At 37.2% G+C, this 24693-nt stretch overlaps 1 protein-coding gene across 1 annotated transcript in view; it reads left to right on the forward strand.

Moving 5' to 3' along the window:
- The first annotated feature begins 5380 nt into the window (after window positions 1-5380).
- The window catches only part of LOC136875501 (chromosome partition protein Smc), a 97315-nt gene continuing 78002 nt past the window's right edge, over window positions 5381-24693 (forward strand). The window contains exon 1 of the mRNA XM_067149050.2: window positions 5381-5520. The gene's annotated coding sequence lies outside the window, so the exon portion shown is untranslated. The remainder of the gene's footprint in view (window positions 5521-24693) is intronic.

The following is a 24693-nucleotide window of genomic DNA, read 5'->3' on the forward strand; positions in this document are numbered from 1 at the left end:
TCATGGATTAAGGCGATTTTATGGCTGGATTTACAACACACTAGTCTGTACTACTTAATATTATCATAAAAAGTCCTTAATGTTCACTGGGTTTCTCACAGTGGTGATCGAAAGATCGAGAAAGTGCACACAAAAATAGTCAATTCTAGCCCTGTTATTGGACGAATGTTGAGTGAAATAATGTCTCATACAGTTCACTACACGCAATGACTTAGAATATTATCACAGTTCAGAATTACATGAAATTGGTAAAGTTCACGATGTCATATACTGGTCAGTAAAATATTGGACACCTCAGTTTACACTTCCTATTATAGCTTCACTCAGTTAACAAAATTACAAGTATCATATCACAACAATTTAGTTTGAGAAACTTTCAGAATATTTCCATTGGCGCGGCGCGGCAGAAACTTTACATATGACGTCGTCGTACTATTTTCACAGCGTTCGAGTGTGGCCACTACTATGTCCTCGCGAATCGCGATGGAGCATACTGTCCTTACGGCACACTTACTGCACACACACACACTGGTTATGGCCTTGGTCCACTGACCTATTTATACAGATCTTGTGAGCAGCGCTCGGAATCAGGTGATGAAGGGGCGAGAATTCCTTCCAAATTTTAATTTATTATATTTCGAAAACCACTGGATGGATTGACCTCAAATTTGCAGGGTTTTACTTCCAGAATATTAGCTACAATTCAGCATTGGTCTCGTGTTGATCAGTCCAGGCGTTAAAAAGTTCATAAAATGATTTTCGAGAAAATTCCAGAGGGGAGGTAAGCTATAGGCAGCAGTGACGTCACTTGACCTTGCTCGACTTGCGCTCTCCCTCATGCAACGCAGTGAGAACGAGAACCTTCTCTCATACAGCTGTTCATGCATCGGAACTTAATTGTATGCTCAAAAATAAAATTTATAACTCGTATGTGCCAGGGCCTATGCCTTCCTGGTACAATAGGTTACACCCATTCAATGCCCGAATAATTAAACAACTTTAAGGAGGAAGAAAGAAGGTCCGAACCTTCGACAAATGAAGGTATTATAATACCAATATAAATGGTCCGTTATTGGTCATTATAAATTTTCCATTTGACTCATTCCTGGTTGCCAGCGTTTTGCTCCCGTGTGCTAAGTTGGGCTCATCAGTTGGCACCTAGCACACCCACCAAGAGGCATGGCAAGTGCATACCATGGAGGCCACTGCATAGGCTACTTGGAGCCACTGGGAGTGCCAATGCACTATGAGAGACTTTGTCTCATTACCAAAAATTGATGCCTGCTTGGCCATCAGATGAGATAGATGTTGATTCCCATAGGAAACCTGAAATATTTGTTCCGAATGAGTAAATTTATAATACCAATATAAATGGTTCATAATTGGACATAATAAATTTATTTGTCCCGAATGAGTAAATTTATAATACCAATATAAATGGTCCATTATTGGACATTATAAATCTTTGGTAAATTTATAATACCAATATAAATGGTCCATTATTGGACATTATAAATCTTTGGTATTAAAAATTTACTCATTCAGGACAAATATTTCAGGTTCCCTATGGGAATCAACATCTATCTCATCAAATGAAGGTATTGGCAAAGAAAAGGAAGAACCATGAAAGCCAGGAAAATGAAAGCCTATTCAGGCCTCGAATGCTCTAATACTGTCAGGGTCAGAAGAGAACAAGACTTGGCAAAGGGAGGTCGCACAGGAAGGATTAAAGGAGGAGCCTGGCGCAACTAAATGGCACCAATGCCGGACTCAGCTCGGGGCCCATGATTTCTCACACCAAGTCTCACAATAAAATATTAGAAAAGATTTGACTAAAAATAAAAATGGGAGACTATAAAGAAGATAATAATAAAAATAACTGAATAAGTGATGTGAATTCTAAGACTATGCCAAATGAATGTGAAATCTATAGCTATAAAATGTGAATACTAAACCTACATGATAGTAAACATACCCTAGAAACATGGAATACAAATATAGTTCAGTGGTGATAATGATACAAAATGAAATGTGAATTATAAATATGAATCCTAAACCTACGCAGTATTAGAAAGGTAGAAACACAGAATATAATACAATGACGATGATAATGAGAATGGCTGACAGTGGCGGCCGGTGGACGCTCAGGTTGGTGGGGTGGCCACAGTACTTTTTCCCACAAATCTTTCTTTGCTACTGACCAGTACCACCACACTCATTCAAGTCTTCCGCGTGAAAACAAACTAATTCACTGCTGTCAACTCTCGCAAAACGTGGGATGCAAGTCAGAGGCCCAATTCAAATAAAAATTCTGGTCTCAAATATTACATTTCAGTGTAATTATTTATTATTTTTCTTCTTAAAATATAAATAATAGGACAAACAAGGTCATAAATGATCATTTAATCTTATTGTATGTAATCATGGCTGGCCCATGCTCGTATAGCGGGTTATGAGGACTTCTTTACTGCTACAATGCTACTGACTCTCCTAGGTGAAAGCCTCTTTCCGCACCCTCCCCCCCACCCCCTCCAAAACCATCCACCAGCACGCTTCCCCCTTTGTCTGTGCCTTATCTTCAACCTGAAAACATTTACCAGTGAACTGTGCACTGAAAGTCAGTCACCTAAGTTTGATAATTTTCTTGGCATTATTCGAGTCCAATATTTGACTTCAAATGTCGAGAGAAAATAAAAGAACCTTTTCAATCTCTATGGAGGACACCATCCAGGAATCCTTTAGGGCCGGCTGCTACTGATGGCTGAATAAATAAACCACAGCCCATAGTAGTTCTCAAAAATGTATATGCACATTTAGCACTGTCAACAATACAACTGTAGCCTCCAAAAACTTTCAGTAGAATGGCACACTCATTCATCAGCTAGCCCATTCATTAGTGAAGGCAACCACAGTTAAAAACACTAGAAAGCTGAATTTTCTCAAAAAGTGTTAGAGACATGAAGAATATGCATATGACATTTCATAATTTAATTTCAAGGCCACATTGTGTACTTCATTTGACGTTAGAGCCAAGTGTTTACTTGTTATTTTTAGTTATTTTGCCATTGACCACAGCCAAAAACAGAAGAAAGCGAATTTTCTCATAAAGAAAATTCATATGAGGTTTCTTCTGGAAAATTTAATTTCCAGGCCACTTGGTGCACTTAATTTTTTAATTGGCTCAATCATTTACCTGCTGTTTTAATTGATGTAGGCCAAAAATTGCCCGATTTTGGGACATACCCCTGTAAAATCCCCCACTATTTCAAAATGATGAAATATATCAAAGTTAAAAATATCCCTTGCATGACACTGGAATTTCAAACTATATTCTTTCCAAGTTCAGGTCAATCGATTCAGTAGTTCCAGAACAAACAGACAAGCAGACACCATCTCATTTTTATTATTGTGATAGATAGATCATTATCATCATCATCATCATCATCATCATCATCATCATCATCATCATCATCATAATTTCTAGCTCCAGTTTCCCTGATGTTGCGTACAAGTGCTTGCCATTCCTTCCTGTCAGATGTTATTTGCTTTACATCCCAATAACTACTATTATGGTTGTCAGAGATACCAAGGTGCCAGAATTTAGTCCCACAGGAGTTCTTTTACATGCCAGTAAATCTATCGACACGAGGCTGACGTATGTGAGCACCTTCATATTCTACTGGACTGAGCCAGGATCAAAAGAGTATGGTTCTAGTGTATGGGAACCTCATCAGGATTTCTTTATTCAAGAACTGGAAAAGATCCAAAGGAGAACAGCACAATTTGTTCTGGGTGATTTGTGACAAAAAATCAGTGTTGCAAAAATGTTGTAAATATTGGGCTGGGAAGATTTGAAAGTAAGGAGAAGAGCTATTCAACAACTAATTGGTATGTTCTGAGCTGTCAGCGGAGAGATGGTATGGAATGACATTAGTAGATGAATAAGCTTGAATGGAGTTTTTGGTAGGTATGAAGATAAAGTTAGAATTAAAACAGAACAAACTGTGGCAAATATTACTTTCTAGGAAGAGAAATTAGGGATTGGAATTAATTTGCCATGGCATATGTTTAATAAATTTCTAAATTTCCAAGCGCTTTGAAATCATTTAAGAAAAGATTAGCTAAACAACTGATAGGGAATGAATATTTAATTTTCACGACCACATTATATTCGAAATAAACTTTAATCATAGTAGATGTCATGATCAGTACATGTAGTATATATTGAAGAGATTGGACTGAGCAACCGACATGAAATCAGGATGTTGTGACAGCTGGTTCTGTACTTACCCTCACTTCAATATGTACTGAACACAATCTAATACATGAAAGTTTAATTTGAAAACTGATAGGAAAACTGCCACCTGGATGACTGACAGCCCTAAATACAGATCAGTGGTCATTGATTGATTGATTGATTGATTGATTGATTGATTGATTGATTGATGATACTGAATGAGTTTTGAAAACAAAAATCACCATCGCTCCCAAGTTTGAAAGAGTATAATTAGGTATACTGATGTAATCAGCCGGCCCTGCAGTGTAGGGGTAGCACGCTTGCCTCTTACCCAGAAGCCCTGGGTTCGATTCCTGGCCAGGTCAGAGAGTTTTGCCTACAGTATATCTGAGGGCTGGTTCAAGGTGCACTCAGACTATGTGACTACAATTGAGGAACTATCTGACGGTGAGATAGCGGTCCCAGCCTAGAAAGACAAGAATAACGGCTAAGGGGATTTGTCATGTTGATCACATGACACCTCGTAAACTGCAGGACTTTGGGCTGAGTGGCAGTTGCTTGGCATTTCATGGCCCTTCAGCACTGTTACACCATGAGGTTTGGTTAGGATTTACTCCCAAGGGAGTTATTATAAGTTGAAAAGAAATACAATGCTGAATTTGACAAAGTTAACACTTCTCTGTCTAGTTCCAGAAAAAGAAAAAAAAAAAATATCAATATATTATTAGTATTCCATGGAAAAGGGGAGCATATTGGTTTATGAACTCCTTAATATAATTTAAGAATAAGGAAATAAAATGTCTATATCTCTAAATCTGCAGATACTTGATGAATGCTTTTATTGATTCACATTGTTTCAGGATAAAAAGAATTACACATTTATTAACATTATTATAGGCTGTCTTTGAGTAATCAAGCACCTGCTGTTTCTTTCATTTAAATCTACAGTATTACAGCAAATTTTGCTTGACATTCTTGCTATCCTTTAGTGTGCATATAATTTGGTCTCACTGGTAATATTTAAAATATTTTAGAATGACGAAGATAACACTAGTTCTTCTTGGAGTGATATCACAGAGAGCAGCGTTTATCGATCTCGTTGCCGAACTGATGAAGGAGAATCTTGTCCGCCAGATTCAGGCGACAGGCCTGTGGATAACCGTGAACATGAAAAATGCCTGCAGGTTCGTCGTGAAATGGAAGAGCAAATGGCAAAGGATAAAGTCCTTTTGGATCACTACAAGCGTTCACTGGTTGTTATGTACAACAAACACCAACCCAAAGTGAGTATTGTTCTTGGAAAAGTTATATAAAATTATCATAGGAATTGATGGATAAATTAGGTTCTCAAATAAAGTATATTTTATTTGTTGTATCATAAAACTTTGTAACCTGCTGCTCAACTTTATAAAAACAGTGCCTTTCCATTTTCTTACCTGTCAGTATGCAATGATTCCATTTGAGTTTGTATTCCTATGTTTCTAAAATTTCAAAGAAGTTGTTTCTTTAAATTATATAAACTATGTAGGAAGTCTGAAGGCCTGGTTAGTGAAAAGGTTTTGGGGAAAAAATGGAGTTTATCTTTCTTTTTGCTACACTCAGCAAAGACTGTTGTAATCTGCTAGATGAAGTGTGACTTTCTGTTCAGCGGCACCACCTCCTTGTTAATTGGAGAAAAATCTATTTGAAGAACCATGAACTGCTATTTTATAGAAGTGATATTACTCAAAAGTTATTAAAAACTCTAATTGCTACTGTAACATTAGAATAAACATTTGTCGGAAGAATTCTGACGGAGAAGCTGAGAGGAAATTATGATTAGACATAGGAGTGAGAAGTTCCTAAAGAAGGGGAATAAATACAGATCATAGCCATGGTGAATGCTGAGAGGTATATCGTCAATTATAAGAACAACTCCTTGGCTATCGGTACAAGCACACACTTGTCTTTGCAACAAAAGAAATAAAGGAATGAGTGCTGTAACTAACAGGTCCATTCTATTCTTTTAATGCTGATACAGTTACACAACTAGAACATTTTATTTTTATTTCCTCATAATCTCAAAAATGTTGTTTATAGCCATGAGCACCAGCTAAGTAACCTAAACCTGCAGCAACTGAATTAGGCAGGTGAGGTAAACTGCGCTGTTGTCAGATATTGGAACGGCAAAGCGACAGATGGTCGAGAGTCTCTTACCTCTGAGCCCAGACTGGTAATGCTGATTGTGCAGTGGTGTTTAGTCGAAGCCGGTCCATTCAAAGTCCTGTATTTTTTAAAGTAGTTTTCTTTTCTATATTTTGCAGTCCAATATATATTAAAGTATATAAAGTTATATTGTAAACCATAAACAAATATTTAAATAAAACTGATACAGATGCAATTCGAACGAACTCATCTAGCGACATTTATATGGCCACTTTACAGGCCATTTTCCAGGAAAATGAAGGACCTATGGAAACATGTTTCAGGTAATTAATTTGAGTTGGACAATTTTCTACATTTTTTCCACACACAACATTTTATTAGCTGAAAAAAGGAAAAACTTGGCTGCTTACCGTACTGAAAATTTCAATGCATGATTTTGTGGATTTAAATTTACTTATTCAGTTTTTTATTCTTAATAATTATTTTAATTCATTTATGTGGAAAATAGTTATACTGTTGAAATCAGCAGTCTTTCCTGAAGCTTGTAGTATAATTTGTTTTGCGACATTGTTGGAGGTAACATCAGGAGCTTAGGAGAGAACAAACTACCTTGCGCTACAAAATGATGTGTTCAATTAGACATTTCTCTGCCAGTTGCTACATAACCTTGGCAACAGCATAATTTCTCTGATCTGCCTAATTTGGTGGCCGGAACTGTAGTAAGTAGTCCATACTTGGGTTGTCTGGTACTATGTAATGGGAGTGGTCACCTGAGATATATTCAGATTTATGGCCTTCCCTTCTACTGAGACATCTGGGGTTATACTTACTTGTGGGGTAATAGGGCTAACAACCTGTTACACATACATTGTTTTACTCCTCTCAACAGTTTATTTATTTATGTATTTATTTAATTAATTTAATAAACATCTTGGGTCGATTTGATGGGTCAGGGATATCTTGGAAGCTGGTGCCGCTCTCACTCTGCTCACCCTCCCCTTATTTGTTTAGTGGTTATATCCAAAGGGTTACGGGTGATGTGAAGGAGAAACTGAGGAAACAGGAGAAATAATGATCCAGGGAGAGAAAGTTACTTAACTTGGCTGATGTTTTCAGATAGCATTGGTGTACTGGCTGAAAGTGAGCAGGAACTGATAATGATTCTGGAGGAGATAGAGTCCTCCTTCAACATCATTAACATGAAGATCAATGAAAGAAAGACCCTAGTGGGAAGCAGACACGGCACACACATGAACTGTACACTGAGCACAGAGCATCTGGAGAGTGTTGAGGCTTTCAGATATCTTGGAAACAAGATAACATCAGACAGGAGGTCAAAATGTGAGATTTTAAGCTGAATTAACCAGGGTAAGGCCAATTTTAATAGGGTGTGCAATCTCTTTACTTCAAGCAGCATAGACAAGAAACTTTAAAAAAAAAAAGAAGAAAAAAAAGAAGCTGTTAAAAACCTTTGTGTGAGGTGTGCTGCTATAAGGAAGTGAGACTTGGACACTCAGGAAAGTTGGGAGATAAATACGGCCTTTAATAATAATCGTATGGCCTCAGCTACCGTGTGGAGACATTTCAATTTGACGCCATCTGGCTGTCTGCTCATCAATTTCAACGTTCCGTTTTACTCTAGGCCCACTACAGTAGATGGCAGACCGAGTAAACCAAAACTTTTTGGGATCTACTTGATCTACTTGATCTTGGTGTGATGTGCGTGTCCTGAAGTATCTTATTTTTCTCTGTTTTGTTTTTGAGATCATCTATTGTTATTTGTAGTTCTTTAATGTAATGAAAACCTACAACTTGTTCTCCAGTCAATGACCAGGTCAGGGATGGAATGAATGAAGCCCAACTTGCGGCGAGGATAGGAGCTGTGCTGCTGCCGAGGCCTTTCACACTCCTCTGGGGCAATGATTAATGACTGACAGATGAAATGAAATGATAGTGGAGAGAGTTGCTGGAATGAAAGTTGACAGGGAAAACCAGAGTACCCGGAGAAAAACCTGTCCTGCCTCCGCTTTGTCCAGCACAAATCTCACATGGAGTGACTGGGATTTGAACCACGGTATCCAGCAGTGAGAGGTCAGCGCACTGCTGCCTGAGCCACGGAGGCTTTTTGTAGTTCTTTAATATCCTCCTTAATTTCTGTGATCCATTTAATCTTGGTCTTGCTATTCCATAATTTTTCAATTATTCTTCTGCTAATTCTGGTGTCAGGTGCTCTGATAAGATGTCGAAAGAATTACATAAGTTTTTTCCTAATTTGGTTCAATACTGGTTCAATTTCCTTATAAACTACTTTATTTTATGCTATTCTCCATTGTCCTTTAACTTAATACTGTTTATTAATGTGTGTTCTTCTTCTTATTATTCTTTCTGTCTTAAGTATTTTGTCTGTTTCAGCTGTAATAGTAGTTTTAAAATCGTTTCACTAGCATAAGTTATTTCTGGCTGTGTGACTGTTTTATATTGTCTTACTTTTGCTGCATTCGATTAGTTTTTTTTTATTGTATGTAGTCTTGGTAATATAATTTGCTTTGTTTAATTTATTTATTCTGTTATGCCAAGCTGGTTTCTCATTAAGATTATAAGTTATGTGTTGATATATCTTCATTTCTACTCATTACACCAGTTTAGGCAAGCAAATTATACCATAGAAACACCAGCTTCATCACTCAAATCCTTTTTATTACGAGCTATTATCCACAACTGCACACACACCAAGCAGTTCAAAGAATAAAGCAAAACCAAGATAAACCACTTGATTCAATTATCTGAGTTACAAAAACATATCCTTAATGTTGTTTTCCATATAACTAATACAAGATATAATACATGACATCTTATTTTTATTTTTATGTGAAAATTATAATATTCTGACATTATGATTCCTCCTAAATACTTAAATTTAACAACAATTTTGATTTCTTGCCCATCAATTGTTATTTTATTTACCAGTCGGGGATGTGTAAACATGATCTCAATTTTTTCAAAGGATATTGGAAGACCTATTTTTTGTGCTTTTTTCTGTAGAGATTGAATTTGGTGTTGAGTTTCCTGAATATTGTTGGACAATAGAGCAAGGTCATTAACAAATCCTAAACAACTTCCAACTTTTATGTTCTTTACCATTCCCTTATTATAAATTCTAATGCACAATTACCCCACTGTCGACAGCCCTGAAAATGGTTTTTTTCACACCAGGCAAATGCTGGGGCTGTACCTTAATTAAGGCCACGGCCGCTTCCTTCCCACTCCTAGCCCCTCCCTGTCCCATCGTCGCCATAAGACCTATCTGTGTCGGTGCGACGTAAAGCAACTAGCAAAAAATAATAATAATAATAATAATAATTTTAAAAAATGCACAATTAAATTGTAATGGTGATAAACAGCTCCTTGTCTTAAACCTGTTTTAATAAAAATGGTTCAGAAACATCTCCTGCAAACTTTACTTTCAATATGGTATTACTTAAAGTAAATTCTATCAGTTTAATTAATTTAGGATGGAGTCCAAAATTCTGTAAAATTTTTAACATTGAAGGTCTGGGTATACAACCACATGCCATCTTAAAGTCAACAAATGTTTTTGCTATAGGCCTGTTTTGTTTTTTGTAGTATGCCATTATTAATTTTAGAGTGATGTGTTCAACACAACTTCTCCAGGGTCTAAAGCCTCCTTGGTATTTTCCTAATTCTTTTTCTAGTTGATCTTTAATCCTTCCATATAAGATCTTCGAAAAAATCTTGTATGTGTAGTCCAAGATAGACAATCCTCTATAATTATTCGGATTACTCTTATCTCCGTTTTTATTAAGAGGGTGTATTAAGGCTGTTGTCCAATGTTCTGGAAACTGTTCAGTGATCCAAATTTTCGTTAAAGTGAAATCCAAACTGTATTACTTGAATATTTCCACATCTCTACAAAAACCTGGTCTTCTCCACATGCCTTATCATTTCTAAGTTCTTTTAGTGCTTTTTCTAATTCTTGAAATATTGGAGGGTCTGTGTTATTAAATTTAGTTTTTATTGGAGTATTTGTATTAATTTGTGATAGTTCCTTAGGTTCTTCACAGTTCCAACGTTTACTGAATGCTTTTGCCATAATCTCAGCATTTTCACTACTGCTATGTGCCATTTTTCCATTTTCATCTTTCAGCATTAATGTAGGAGGAGCGTATTTCTGTAGTTGTCTTCCAAAAATTTTATAATAGTCTCTAGAATTGGTGTTATGATAATTAACTTAAGTGGAGTTTATTATATCCTTATGAAATTTTCTCTTAATTTTTCTAATATTTTGCAAGAATTTCTTCCAGATATATTTTAGATTGATAGCGTTTTCTTCTTATTTATGGGCTTGGAACTTTAACCATGCCTGATGTCCCTCTTTATGAATTTTATCACGTTCTATCATTCACCAGGCATGTTTTTATGAGGGTTCAATGGAGCTAAATTTTCAGCTTGTTTTATGAGAACTGGGATCAGTTCTTGAAGGTCATCTGTCAGTTTTATTGTTTGCGTGACTTCCTTATATTTTTCATTTTTATTAACTGGTGTGGGTCATAATTCCTCTTTACTTTATTAGCTTTGATATTCTTCTTCTTTAGTGGTGTGAATTTAAGTTTAATTTTGACAATGTAGTGATCAGAACCAGTATCTATTCCTCTTAATACTTTTACATTATAAATTTCCTTATGAAAAAATGTATCCATACAAACATGGTCTAGCTGCCATTCCTCTTTCCTCCAATCAGGATGCTTCCATGTTTTAAGCTTGTTTGGTTTCCTTTTGAAATATGTTGATTTAGATATGAGGTTATGCTCTCTGCAAAGTTCAACAAGTCGTTGGCCATTCTTGTTTGTAAATTTATGTGGAGCCCATTTTCCAATGATATATCTATACTATTTTTCCCTTCCTAATTGAGCATTAAAGTCCCCTAATAAAATTTTAACATTACCTTTTATTTACTTTGTTTATTATGTGTTCAAAGGGATCCCAAAATGTATCCATTTCTTTCTTTGTTCGTGTTAGAATTTTTTTTCACTAGTAGGGGCATGGGCATTTATTATTGTATAATTTTTTTGTTGTTTTAAATGTGTGAGTTACAATTCTTGGTGATATTGCTTGAAAATCAATTATAGAATCTATTATTTTTAAATTCACTATAAATCCTGTTCCAAATTGGGGACATTGATTCTTAACTCCTCGGTCAGGTATCCCATTATAAATTCTATAACCTTGTGATTCAAAAGGTTCTTCCATGTTTCTCATTTCATGAAGGCCCACTATTCAAATTTTTTGTTTATCTAATTCATCTGTAAAAGTCTTAAGTCTTCCAATTTTACAGAGAGAATTAATATTGTGTGTTGCAATGTAGTTAATTTGTTGAGGTTTAATCCTCTTAAGTTTATTTGGTTGCAAAAGCTCCAACTAATTGCTGTCTCTCAGTTGGCTACCCACCGAATCCGAAGTACCCTAGCCTTCACCTGAAGCCTGATTGGACAGGACGGTGGAATTATTTTCCGAAAAGACTTTGCCATATTGACTATCAAAAGTAATGAACCTTAAGTGGAGCAAGCTCCGATTTACAACTATGGTTGTTAACCACAGAGATTGTTGTGTGTTTGGTCCGCGAGAGCTATTTTATTTCACTCAAGTCCGCTGGCAAGCCGATGAGGACACGCCATATTGGAATATCACCTCTCTGCCTGCTATGACACTATAGCAGGTTCATGGAATAGTAATAATAATAAAAAAGGCATGTGACCTCCAGAGAGGCCTGATGCAGGTGCAGCTCGTTCAAGTTGACGCCCTGTTGGTAACCTGCATGTTTGTGAGGAGGAGGCCCTACTTGAGATGAATTATAATGTTATAATATGAATTACAGTGTTTAAGACAACACCCCCCACCCAAAGCAATGAACTAATGAAAGTTAAAAACCCCAACCTGACTGGAAATTGAACCCAGGACCCCTTGGACCAAAGGCCAGCATGCTAACCATTTAATCATGGACGCAGACATATCAGAAGTGATAAACCACTATTTAGGGTAAGGTTGTGCACCTGTCCCCGGCTCAGCAGGGCACTTATTAAAAAATTAAGTTCACAAATAAACATTTGAATGGAAATATACTGGATGAGGAACTTTGGAAGTAAATCCAGGGCGTCGAAGCCCCCCATTCTCCCTACCTTCAATGTCACAACGGCTAATCTCAAGAGCATACGGGTCAATGGACTGTTCGCAATAAAGTGGGCAATTAATTTAAATATCTTGAAAGTAGGGTGTTCTATAATATGAGAGGAATACGGTAGACTAATGGAATAAGAAGAATGTTTGTTCCCAATTCAAAACATAAATTTAATAAACTGAAAATCACTATATACAAGGCATATTATTAAACGTAGAAAACATTTCAATTATATGAGATGCCATTATGTCCATATTAGTCCCTTTTGCTTCTGAATTATTATTTTGGCATTCCCATATCAGCTTGTTAACACACACATACGTATATCACACTTCATAATAAATAAGGGTCTATCCCTAGTATCTACTATCAGTACCTGCTGGTACCCATTATATTAATATATAAGTAACAACATTTAAATGATATATACACAGAGATGGCATTTCCCATAAGGAAAACAATATTATTGACAGCAGTCATGGGTTTGAGGTGTTCGTATACGATACAATTGTGCACACTTCCATAATAATGAAAATTAAATCGTAGCTCGTCGCAAAATAAGATCTACTTGATTACATCACTTAAATATCACATTATCACATATACGTGTTTCTCCGGGGTACTATCTTATCCTACTATTTTACAGAGTGGACCCATACAATGTTGGTATCCTGTAAATCACTGTAAGTCACCATACAACAATATTATACATGAATATAGACACACGAAGAGTGAAGCAACCACCTGTAAACACATTGGCATACACTATAATTCACACATTAAATGCCTCCTGAAATTGTGACCCATTCAGGTCTCCTGATGTCGATCCACGAACCTGGGTTATTTCGACCTTGAGGTGCGAGCTGGAAACCCTATTTCATCCTCATTTGAATATAAAACTGGGAGGATTACTTCATCTCTCGGAACGTGGAACATACAACGCTGATGGTAATAAATTGTTGGCACGTGAATAATTAATACAGTGCCAAAGTGAGGAACACTTCTTATGTGAATGTTACGAGCATTTGACAGATAGCCGGACCAACTGCTGGGGCCTGACATTCCTTTCCACAGAGGGCTACAAATCTCTTTCTAAGAAGCGCCTATTTCTGCCAGCTGGGAGAACTTTTACTTTGCCCCCAGACATATGTACATAACTCTCCTTTTCAAATCTTTCGCACTTTTCCAGGCAAATAATTATTCATGGCTACCAAATATCATTTTATCAATGTTTCGAATATATTCAGCCCTATTCATCTCATGATTAATATTCTTATTCTCATTTTTCAATCTGTCATCTTAAGCATTATCACACAAACCGTCTTACCTTTCCTTTACACACGTGTATCTCAAACCCACATTATTTATGCATTAAGAAGACTCTAGGTTGGCAGGTAATTTAATTAGCACAACTACATCAGCAGTAATTATATAAATCATGGTTGGCACCTCAAGTCATTGTCTCCATCCAGGCGTACTATCTTATTCTACTATTTTACAGAGCGGACCCATACAATGTTGGTATCCTGTAAATCACCGTAAGTCACCATACAACAATATGATACATGAATATAGACACATGAAGAGTGAAGGAAATACCTGTAAACACATCAATACTTTGGAGACATGCATTAAGCCGTGAAGCATTGAAATCGGATATATTTGGGAAAAATTGTGAAGATCCATATCGGCTACTTAAACTTGGAATGAATTATGAATCCTGTTGAAGTATCAATTTCACCCTTAAAAATGCTTCACCCCAGCATAAAACACTAGCAAAGCAAAGCAAAGTCACCTCCGTACAGGCCATGAAGGCCCTTGGAGGAGTGGAAGGTAAAGGCTTCCACCATTGTTAACCTTGGCGCGTGATGGGGTAGAGTGGTTAGCTGTATGCCCGGCCGCCTTTGCCCCCAGGAATTAACCTGGTACTCATTTTTGGTGTAGGCTGAGTGAACCATACTAATTCATGCACAAAAAATAAATAACCCATGGAATAATTCGTGATTATCCCTAATCACTGAAGACACCCAAAATAAAAATCAAACTTAAAAAAAAAAAAAAAAAAAACTTTACCCCCATTGAAACATGCACATTGCATTCACCTACACATTATAAACTGACATGCTGGAAAAAATTTACATTTACTACGACCCTTGTGATTCTCATGCTTAGAAAAATGGAGTGTACTCAACATTGCTGCGTGTAGTCACGATGTCATCCAGGAGTACACCTATGGGTTTAAGCCTTCATCACTGAAGAAGATTTGCAGGCACAAAGGTGTGTTCTAGTCGATTCGAATCCACAAATGCTGGCACAATGGCATATTCTGGTCGACTCCGGGATTCGATGAGCACTCACATACATGTGGACAAATGGGAAACTGGTTTATGAAGTACTGTTTATATACTTTCAAATAACGTACTATGGCTAGACCCAATCATGAACTCGACTGGACTACCCGAGTAGTGGTTACTGTCCCTGGAGATTGCTACTCATTTCCCTTCACTGTACCACGACACAATTAATGACTGTTGTTATTCCTATGTGAGCATCACTTGTTCAATCCTACGTCACTCCCTGGTGAATCTAGCACTTTCTACTGGTTAGAATGACATCTCCTATCACTGTGCATACCTTAATTATGGCAAAATAATTATTAGTAGAATATAGTCAACATCTCGCCACATCTTAGCAATTTTGGAAGTTTTTACCCGTTCTTTGAATATACTTCATATGAGCCGATACTGCTTTTACAAGTATGTTTCACCTTAATGTGTATATGGGAATTAGAAGCACCTATATTCACATACTACCATTATCATTTCACACCAGAAGATATGATTACATTATACGTGCATCGGTCTCACAATGGAACAGACATATGTCTCACAGTTATTCAACACTTAATAACTAAGGCCCGGATTCATATGCACTAAAAACTCCAAAAATATGCATGCACATATGCACTAAAAAGGTTGATAATATGCACGAAACTATGCACTGAAAATAAAATAAAATACACTTACCAAACTCATTTAATTTAAATCAGTGTTAAATTGATAAACATGCTTCATTCCTTGAAAAACGATGCATGGCCGTAGGTTATCAATGATATGTGTAAAGAAGTGGAATCAGAGATAAGGTTGTTTGCAGATGATGTTATTTTGTACAGAGTAATAAATAAGTTACAAGATTGTGAGCGGCTGCAGGGTGACCTCAATAGTGTTGTGAGATGGACAGTGGGCAATGGTATGATGATAAACGGTGTTAAAAGCTAGGTGTGAGTTTCACAAATAGGAAAAGTCCTCTCAATTTTAATTACTGCGTTGATGGGGTGAAAGTTCCTTTTGGGGATCATTGTAAGTACCTAGGTGTTAATATAAGAAAAGACCTTCACTGGGGTAATCACATAAATAAGATTGTAAATAAAGGGTACTGATCTCTGCACATGGTTATGAGGGTATTTAGGGGTTGTAGTAAGGATGTAAAGGAGAAGGCATATAAGTCTCTGGTAAGATCCCAACTAGAGTGTGGTTCCAGTGTATGGGACCCTCACCAAGATTACTTGATTCAAGAACTGGAAAAAATCCAAAGAAAAGCAGCTCAATTTGTTCTGGGTGATTTTCGACAAAAGAGTAGCATTACAAAAATGTTGCAAAGTTTGGGCTGGGAAGACTTGGGAGAAAGGAGATGAGCTGCTCGATTAAGTGGTATGTTTGAGCTGTCAGTGGAGAGATGGCGTGGGAGGACATCAGTAGACGAATACGTTTGAGTGGTGTCTTTAAAAGTAGGAAAGATCACAATATGAAGATAAAGTTGGAATTCAAGAGGACAAATTGGGGCAAATATTCATTTATAGGAAGGGGAGTTAGGGATTGGAATAACTTACCTAGGGAAATGTTCAATAATTTTCCAATTTCTTTGCAATCATTTAAGAAAATGCTAGGAAAACAACAGATAGGGAGTCTTGCCACCTGGGTGACTGCCCTAAAAGCAGATCAGTAGTGACTGATTGATTGATGACAGTTTTTCTTTGTTTCCAGGGGTCAATGACTTTCTCTTGTCAGTCAGAATTAATTTATACGTTGAAAATTATTGTTCTGCGTGGACGGACGTAACTGGGCAATACATGTACACTGACTGCTCGGAACCATCTTCTGGCAAAGACTTCCTGATTCCACTTATGTAGTTGCTTATGGATTAAATCATCTTCAGTCCGTGGTTTGAACCCAATACCGTACTGAGTTTCCTTTTAACTTTTTCTCCAGTTTTTCTAGGGACACCATTAAAAACTAATGGTGTTTTGAATTGATTGAAGGGATTCGTGTAGGGGTGCAGCGCCTTCGAAAGTGACAAATAATGCACATGGATGAAACTAATAACTTTATGTACAGTTGCAGATTAAAATGCACACTTTGCTTCACGAACACACGCAGTATGACTATCATAAAAACTTTTAACTACATCTTACACTTGATTGAATTTCTGGTAGAATGATAATGCGGATAACCAAGTTCCCCATCTTGTGAGAACACGTTCCGGCGGAAGAGAACCTGAGACAGAGGAGTTTTGTACAAATATACACAAGCCGGTGTTTTAAGGAACAGTTTTCTTTCACTTGAAATTACTTTGTTGACAGATGCAAAGAGGGTACGCATCTCTTCTGCGATACGATGCAATCCATAGGCCAAACATGTGACATGGATGAGATTTGAAAAAAAAACTACTCAAAGAGACTGACCAGCTTTCAACATATCGAAGCTGCTTCCACGACTAAAAAGCGCGCTTTGTAACAATCACTCTCTGATTCACTTGGCCACAGAAGTCGGAAGGAAACGTTGACAAATCTTACAACTGTAGCATGATTGGCTTTTTCTAGGACTTTGCACAAAAGTAAATGAGATTTTCGGGGTGGTTCTGGACATAATTTACCCACTATGAAGTTCACAAACTAACGGTTATTTCATTTACCGACTGGTATATACTGTACATAGACTTTTTATTCAAGACCAAGTGTTTTTAAAAAGTGCCTCACTATAGATGCTTTAAGATATTTTTCAAATATGTTTATTAGTAAATAAGTTTTTTTAACATCATGTAGACGTGAATTTTAATTTAGGTATCCTTCTCACAAATGCCTGAAGACTGTTTACAAACATTGACTTTTTTATTCATGCCATCTAGTGTTATTACGAAAAGTCTATCACCATAGACGCTTTTAAATATTTTAAATATGTATATTAGTTAATAAGTTTTTTAAACACAATTGTAGACGCGAATTGTAATTTAAGTATCATTCACACATATTACCTTACCCCCACAACCTCCCCCCCCCCCCCCCCCTCCTTTCTTTTAGAGCACCTAGAGTAATAGTTTTTAGGATCCCATGGGACATAGTTTTAAGGTTTAATGTGCTTACTGTCCAAATGTTTTCATATAAGCTATCTTTATACAGCTGAAGATGACCACTAAGTGGTCAAAACATGTTCTGTGTGTGCTAATGTATTTTTAACTTTGCTCAAGGCAAAAAAATAAAGTATCGATTCGGTGGTTTTTAAATTAATTTGTTGATTGTACTCATTGATACGGTCATGAAGTGGACGGCTTGCAATTTTCCACTCTTGTCACACACTTGACAGTACACTACATCACCGTCACTTGTATAGTCACTATTGCCTGATATCCACTGTTTAATTAAAAAGACCTAGAGCTCTTATCTTTAAGCATTTTTACAGTTCAACCTGGTAAAACACTGCAACAGATGAAGAGGAAGTTAACAGTTGAACGCACTTGCTTAAGCAAACTATGGGAGGCTACTGTAAGGAGAATGGAATGCCAGAAGAAAGGAAATAACTGTTGTGAAAGGGTCATTATCTGTTTACCTGCTTGAATTGCAACACCGAAAGCACTTTCCTTGATCAGGGAAGGCTTCTTGTGCTGCCAAGAGATGAACAACATATAGATTTCATTAGATTTTTCATTTCGTTCAGAAATCCTAGATAATCTATCACACATTGTTGAAAATATCTTCATTTCTGCTCGCTTACACCGCGTTTAGGGCAAAACTTATACCATTGAAACACCAGCTTCATGACACATCCATTTATTACGAGCTGTTGACTACAACTGACTGACACACACACGCACATAGCAATTCAAAATGTCCAAAGACTATAACAAATGAAGATAAACCACTTGACTAAATTAATATGAATTACCAACACATAACCTCAATGTGTATTCCTAAAATATGTACAAGATATGATACATGACATTTTATTTTTTATGAGAAAACTTCAACATTCCAACACTCCCCCCTTTTCTCAAAAAAAAATAAAAATACAACACCTCAATCAATTGTCCTCTCATCGCAAACCTATAAGCTTATACAAACTCTTAAGCTTGTTGCTTGATAAATTCTTTGTGAGCAAGTCTGCAGCATTTCTCTCTGATGCTACATATACAAACTCAATTAACCCCTTTTCTACCAGTTCTCTACATACATGGTACATGATGTCAATATGTTTTGACCTTTCACTCACAAAATCATTTTTACTCAATTTAATTGCTGCTGCATTGTCAGCAAAAACTTTACAAGGTATATCCATAAAGCTTTCCAGCCCTAGCTCTGATAGCAAATCTTTCATCCAAGTTACTTCTCGAGATACCTCTGCCATTGCCATGTATTCAGCATCCATGGTAGATCTAGCAATACAACTCTGTTTCTTACTATACCATGATACTGCTCCGCCTGCCACAGTGGTTACATAACCACTCACTGATCTTCTAGACTTAGTATCTCCTGCCCAATCTGCATCACAGAACACTTGTACTGACTCCTCACAATTTTTGAAACACAACTTTAAATCTCTAGTACCACACAAATATCTCATGATATGCTTCACTTCTTTCCAATCTTTAATCGTAGGTTTTTGACAATTCTGACTAACTTTACTTACCGCAAATGCAATGTCAGGTCTAGTATTATTTGACAAATATAGCAAACTTCCTACTGCACTGCGATAAATGGTACAATCAAATTCCTGCTCATCATTTTCAGCTGCTGAATACCCACTTGGTAAAACAGTCTTACTCGGTTTACAGTCACTCATGGAAAAATCAGCAAGTAATTCGTCAATGTATAAACTTTGACTCAACATAACCCCCTCTTTTGTCTGTTCTATTTTTATTGACAATAAGTTTGTTGCTTTCCCTAGATCTTTAATCTCTAACTCATCTGCCAACCTTATTTTAACCAACTTAACAACCTCTTTGTCACCTATTGCAATAATGTCATCAACATATAAGCCAATAATACAACACTCCTTTACATACACACATGGTTCTTTGATACATCTCTTAAAATCTAGTCTTCTAATTATAGCATCAACACAAGCATTCCAGTCTTTACTCGAATTAGGTAGTCCATAGATGCTTTTCTTCAATTTACATACATAGTTTTGGACATCCTTTTCTACAAACAATTCTGGTTGCTCCATGTATACAGTACAACTGATTTCACTATTTAAGTAAGCACTAGTTACATCTAGATGTTCTACAGTCCAGCCTCTACGTACTGCAATACCTATTAACAGTCTCATTGTTTTCCTCTTTATAACAGGACTAAATGTTTCATGAAAACTAAGGTTCATCTGTCTCTTAAAACCTTGGGCAACCAACCTGGCTTTATATTTCTGAATGTTACCCTCACTGTCATATTTCAATGAAAACACCCACTTAGAACTAATTATCTTGACATTTTCTGGTCTTTTTACAATTTCCCAAACATCCTTCTTTCTCATCTCATTGATCTCCACTTTCATGGCCTCCATCCAGTTACCAGACTCTTGGCTTGACATAGCCTCCTCAACTGTTCTAGGTTCTACTATATTTGCATGCCTAACTTCCATCACTGCCTTACAATCTGCACAAGTCTTACCTTTCCTCTGTCTTATTGACCTTCTCAGACTATTACCTGGCTCTTGTATTGCTACAGACTCAACCTCTAGTTGTTCCTCTCCGGTCGTTGGCTCAACAGCCAATGTTTCCTCTCCGTCCTCTGTGTCTAACTCAGTCCCTAATTTTATCTCTGGATCTTCAGTGCACAGTATGTCAAAGTATGTTTCACTACCCTCTGCCTTTGGTACATTTATCTTTTCCTTGATATCAATTCCAGGACTTTTCACCTTAAAGGGAAATATCTGCTCCTCAAATACGACACTTCTCCTCACTATTACTCTTTCCCTTTCAAGACTCCATAACCTATATCCATCTTTAGTACCTGCCTCATACCCTATCATAACGCATGGCTCTGCTCTGGGATCTAACTTCCTGCTGTCTGCCCTCACAGCCCATGCCTGACATCCAAATACTTTCAATCTACCTATTTCTTCCTGATCCAACTTCCTATTGAACCACAGTTCATACGGTATCTGAAAATTTATTGCTGAGGATGGGCACCTATTTCTCAAGTACACTGCTGTAATTACCGCTTCTCCCCAGAATTCCTTTGGTAACCCTGACTGGATCAATAGACATCTAACAGTATCAAACATCGTTCTATTCTGCCTCTCTGCTAACCCATTTTGTTGTGGAGTGTACGGTACTGACCTCCTATGAGTAATACCACATTTTTGCAATTGTGCTTCAAACCCGCTACATGTATACTCTGTACCATTGTCAGATTGCACCACCTTAATTCCTACACCATGTAACTTTTCTGCATTTGCCTGATACCTATTAAACACCTCTAATACTTCATCCTTATTTTTCATACATACAGCCACATTAAATCTGGAGTATTCATCAATCATGGTTACAACATATTGAGCTTTCCCAAGTGATGGTGGACTAATTTTTCCAATTACATCAGTGTGCACAACATCAAGTGGTTTTTCTACCTTACGCTCACAAGACTTAGGTACTCCCTTGTTAGTTAGTTTCCCCTGAATGCATACAGAACAAGTATTAATGTCATTACTCCTTTTCAATTCTAACATAGGCAATTTAAACAAGGCTTCAGAATGTGCATGTCCGTATCTCTCATGCCACAACCTAACCTGCCCAACACTTTTAAATACTACATTGTTATTACATTCTTGATCTATCATTTGATCACAGTCACTCACAGCTACAATATCATTTCTCCTCTCTATTTGTACTACATACACATCATTCCTCCTGTTTGCAACAAACAATGTTTCATCTCCATTCTTATCTACAACCACTGCTTTCTCACCTGCAAATCCTACTTTGAAACCTTTGCTGGTTAACTTACCGACTGATATTAAATTTGCACCTAAGTTTGGTACATACAACACGTCTGTAAATGTAATTGTCCATCCTGTGGACATTTTTACTTTTACCTTACCTATACCTTTAATATCCAGCTTACTGTTATCTCCTATTTCTACATTCCCGGTTACATTTGTTAACATGTCTGTAAACATCTCATTTGTTGGACACATATGATGGGACGCACCTGAATCGAACAACCAATCTTTAATTTTCTCAGCTCCCACAGAAACGACCATGCTCATCGCCTTATCTACTACATGTATAATTTCTGAGCTTATCAGTTTTCCACTCGCATTCACTGATTTACTCTCCTGCGATGGTTCGTCACTCTTCATTGTTGGACATACTTTTGAATAATGTCCTGACTTACCACAATTGAAGCACTTTTGGGTACTGCGACAATATTTAGATACATGTCCCTGTTTACCGCAATTGTAGCAACTATATTTTCCTCGTCCCACATCTTCTTTCTTGATATCTCGCTTCTGTTGAACAACCATGGCTTGAGCTTCATCCTCCTCACGTTTTCCAGTGTCATAAGCCTTTCCTCCATTTTGCTGAAGTTTCCTTCTGCTTTCCTCCGTGAGTAATCTCGCCTTCACCTTCGAGATGGTCAGTTTCGCCAAATCAGCTTCCAAGGAAGGTATACAAGCTGCATATTCCTCTGTAAGATTTCCGATGATCATTCCTGCAACTTGTTGATCTGTGAATTCGTATCCGGCTTTACTAGTTCTCCTCCAAAGTTGATTAATTTTTGCGAAGTATTCTTGAACACTCATGTCCTTCGGCTTCACAAAATGAGTTAACTGTTTCAAGGTCATAGCACCATTCACTAGCCCTCCGTCATTGCACAACTCGTCCAGTTTTTCCCATGCCCTTTTCGCTGATTCAATATCTGCAATGTCACTTTCAAAATCTTCTCCGACATATTTGAAAATAACCGCTAACGCGATCACATTGTTTCGCGCTCGTCGTCTCGTTTCCGTCTGAGGCAGTTGACAACCTGGCGTATCCTCGTACCCTATTACTGATTCCCATACATCTTTCAACAACAGCTCTTGTTTCACCTTTAATGCCCACGAAAAATAGTTCTCCACTGTAAGCTTGGCCACATTCCTATTCAGTGTTTCTTCACCGGTCCACGAGGTCGCCATTTTTACCGTCAATAATGTCACAACTTGCTTCGTCCGACGTTAATTCTCGTTGTTCAATTTCCACTTATATTGACCGAAATTTACTGCGGCGTTTTGGCGCTCTGGAGCTCTGGGCCCATAACCTGTTGAAAATATCTTCATTTCTGCTCGCTTACACCGCGTTTAGGGCAAAACTTATACCATTGAAACACCAGCTTCATGACACATCCATTTATTACGAGCTGTTGACTACAACTGACTGACACACACACGCACATAGCAATTCAAAATGTCCAAAGACTATAACAAATGAAGATAAACCACTTGACTAAATTAATATGAATTACCAACACATAACCTCAATGTGTATTCCTAAAATATGTACAAGATATGATACATGACATTTTATTTTTTATGAGAAAACTTCAACATTCCAACACACATAAGAGAAAAATATATCTGTATATGCACTAATGTTCAAAATATGTATTTCAATGTGCACATATGTATTTTTTTTAAATCCGGGCCCTGTTAATAACACAATATTCTTCAGTAGCACTGAATCACAATGACTGAGCAACACTGGTTCACAATGACTGACAAAGTTTCAGCAATGAATGAGCAAAGACTGCGAATAGAATGGATACTAGGGGCTAGTTGGCGTTTCTTTTATAGAGAATCCGGCTTGTCAGCTGGAGAGAGGGTAGACTCTGCCCACAAGTGACAGACTGCTCCATTAGCAATGATCTCTCATAGTCGTATGAATAGTCATTTTGTAGCCCTTGAATTCTTCTGTCCACTGATCTAATTTCATGTAGATCGCATCGCTGAATCTATAGTAATCTTATAAGCTTTCTCTTGAAAATTAGCACACAGGCCATTATCTAACGGGGACTCCCTCACTTCTGTCAGGCCAAGTGTTCCTGACATCTGGCTCCAATTAAGTACATCTGCCTAAGGTGCATCATTACCAATATGTTCATTAAGTAGTACTTCTTCTGACATCATTGAATAGTATAAATTACGTTTATTTCAAGGAGTCCTTACTCGTAAATTTCTAAAGCTTGTACTGAATTTTTTATTATTATTATCATTCTTGACGCGCTAAAATAGTGGGTTGGCCTCCATGAATATACAGGGAAATCACTGAGAATCTCCAGTTCTCACATTAAAATCCTGTAAAACAGACTCGCCTACTGACCTGGATGGTTTCTGTGCGTGGCTTGCTATATCCTTCTCGCTCAGCAAAAAGAGAGCACTGTTTCAAGTTCCGCTGTACTAGGAGCTTTCTCTCTCTGTATGCATCATTAGAGCTTCACCCTCGAGCTAGTGCAACACCGCTCGCATCCCGGGCCGGGCGTAAAATGCTCATTTCCACCAAATATATCGTAGAATGATGTGGAAAATGGCCTATATTACTTGTTGGACCTCATGACATGCCTATTAACGTGGTAGTGAACAGTTACAGTAGGTGATGAGGGAAACCAATCATGTAAAAATTCTTGAGGAAACTAGTGGCTTAATGTGGGTAGATTTTTTTAATTATTGGACATTGAGAAGATTGTTTCATTATACTAACCATGTGAAAAGCAGAAGAAGATTACTGTAGATTAGTTTTATAATATGCTGAGTGTTGTAATAATGTTGGTCAAGACCAAAGATATTATTTGGTAATGCTAATAGGCAGG

This window comes from Anabrus simplex, chromosome 6 (assembly GCF_040414725.1).
Source record: "Anabrus simplex isolate iqAnaSimp1 chromosome 6, ASM4041472v1, whole genome shotgun sequence".
In the NCBI taxonomy this organism is placed as follows: Eukaryota; Metazoa; Arthropoda; class Insecta; order Orthoptera; family Tettigoniidae; genus Anabrus; species Anabrus simplex.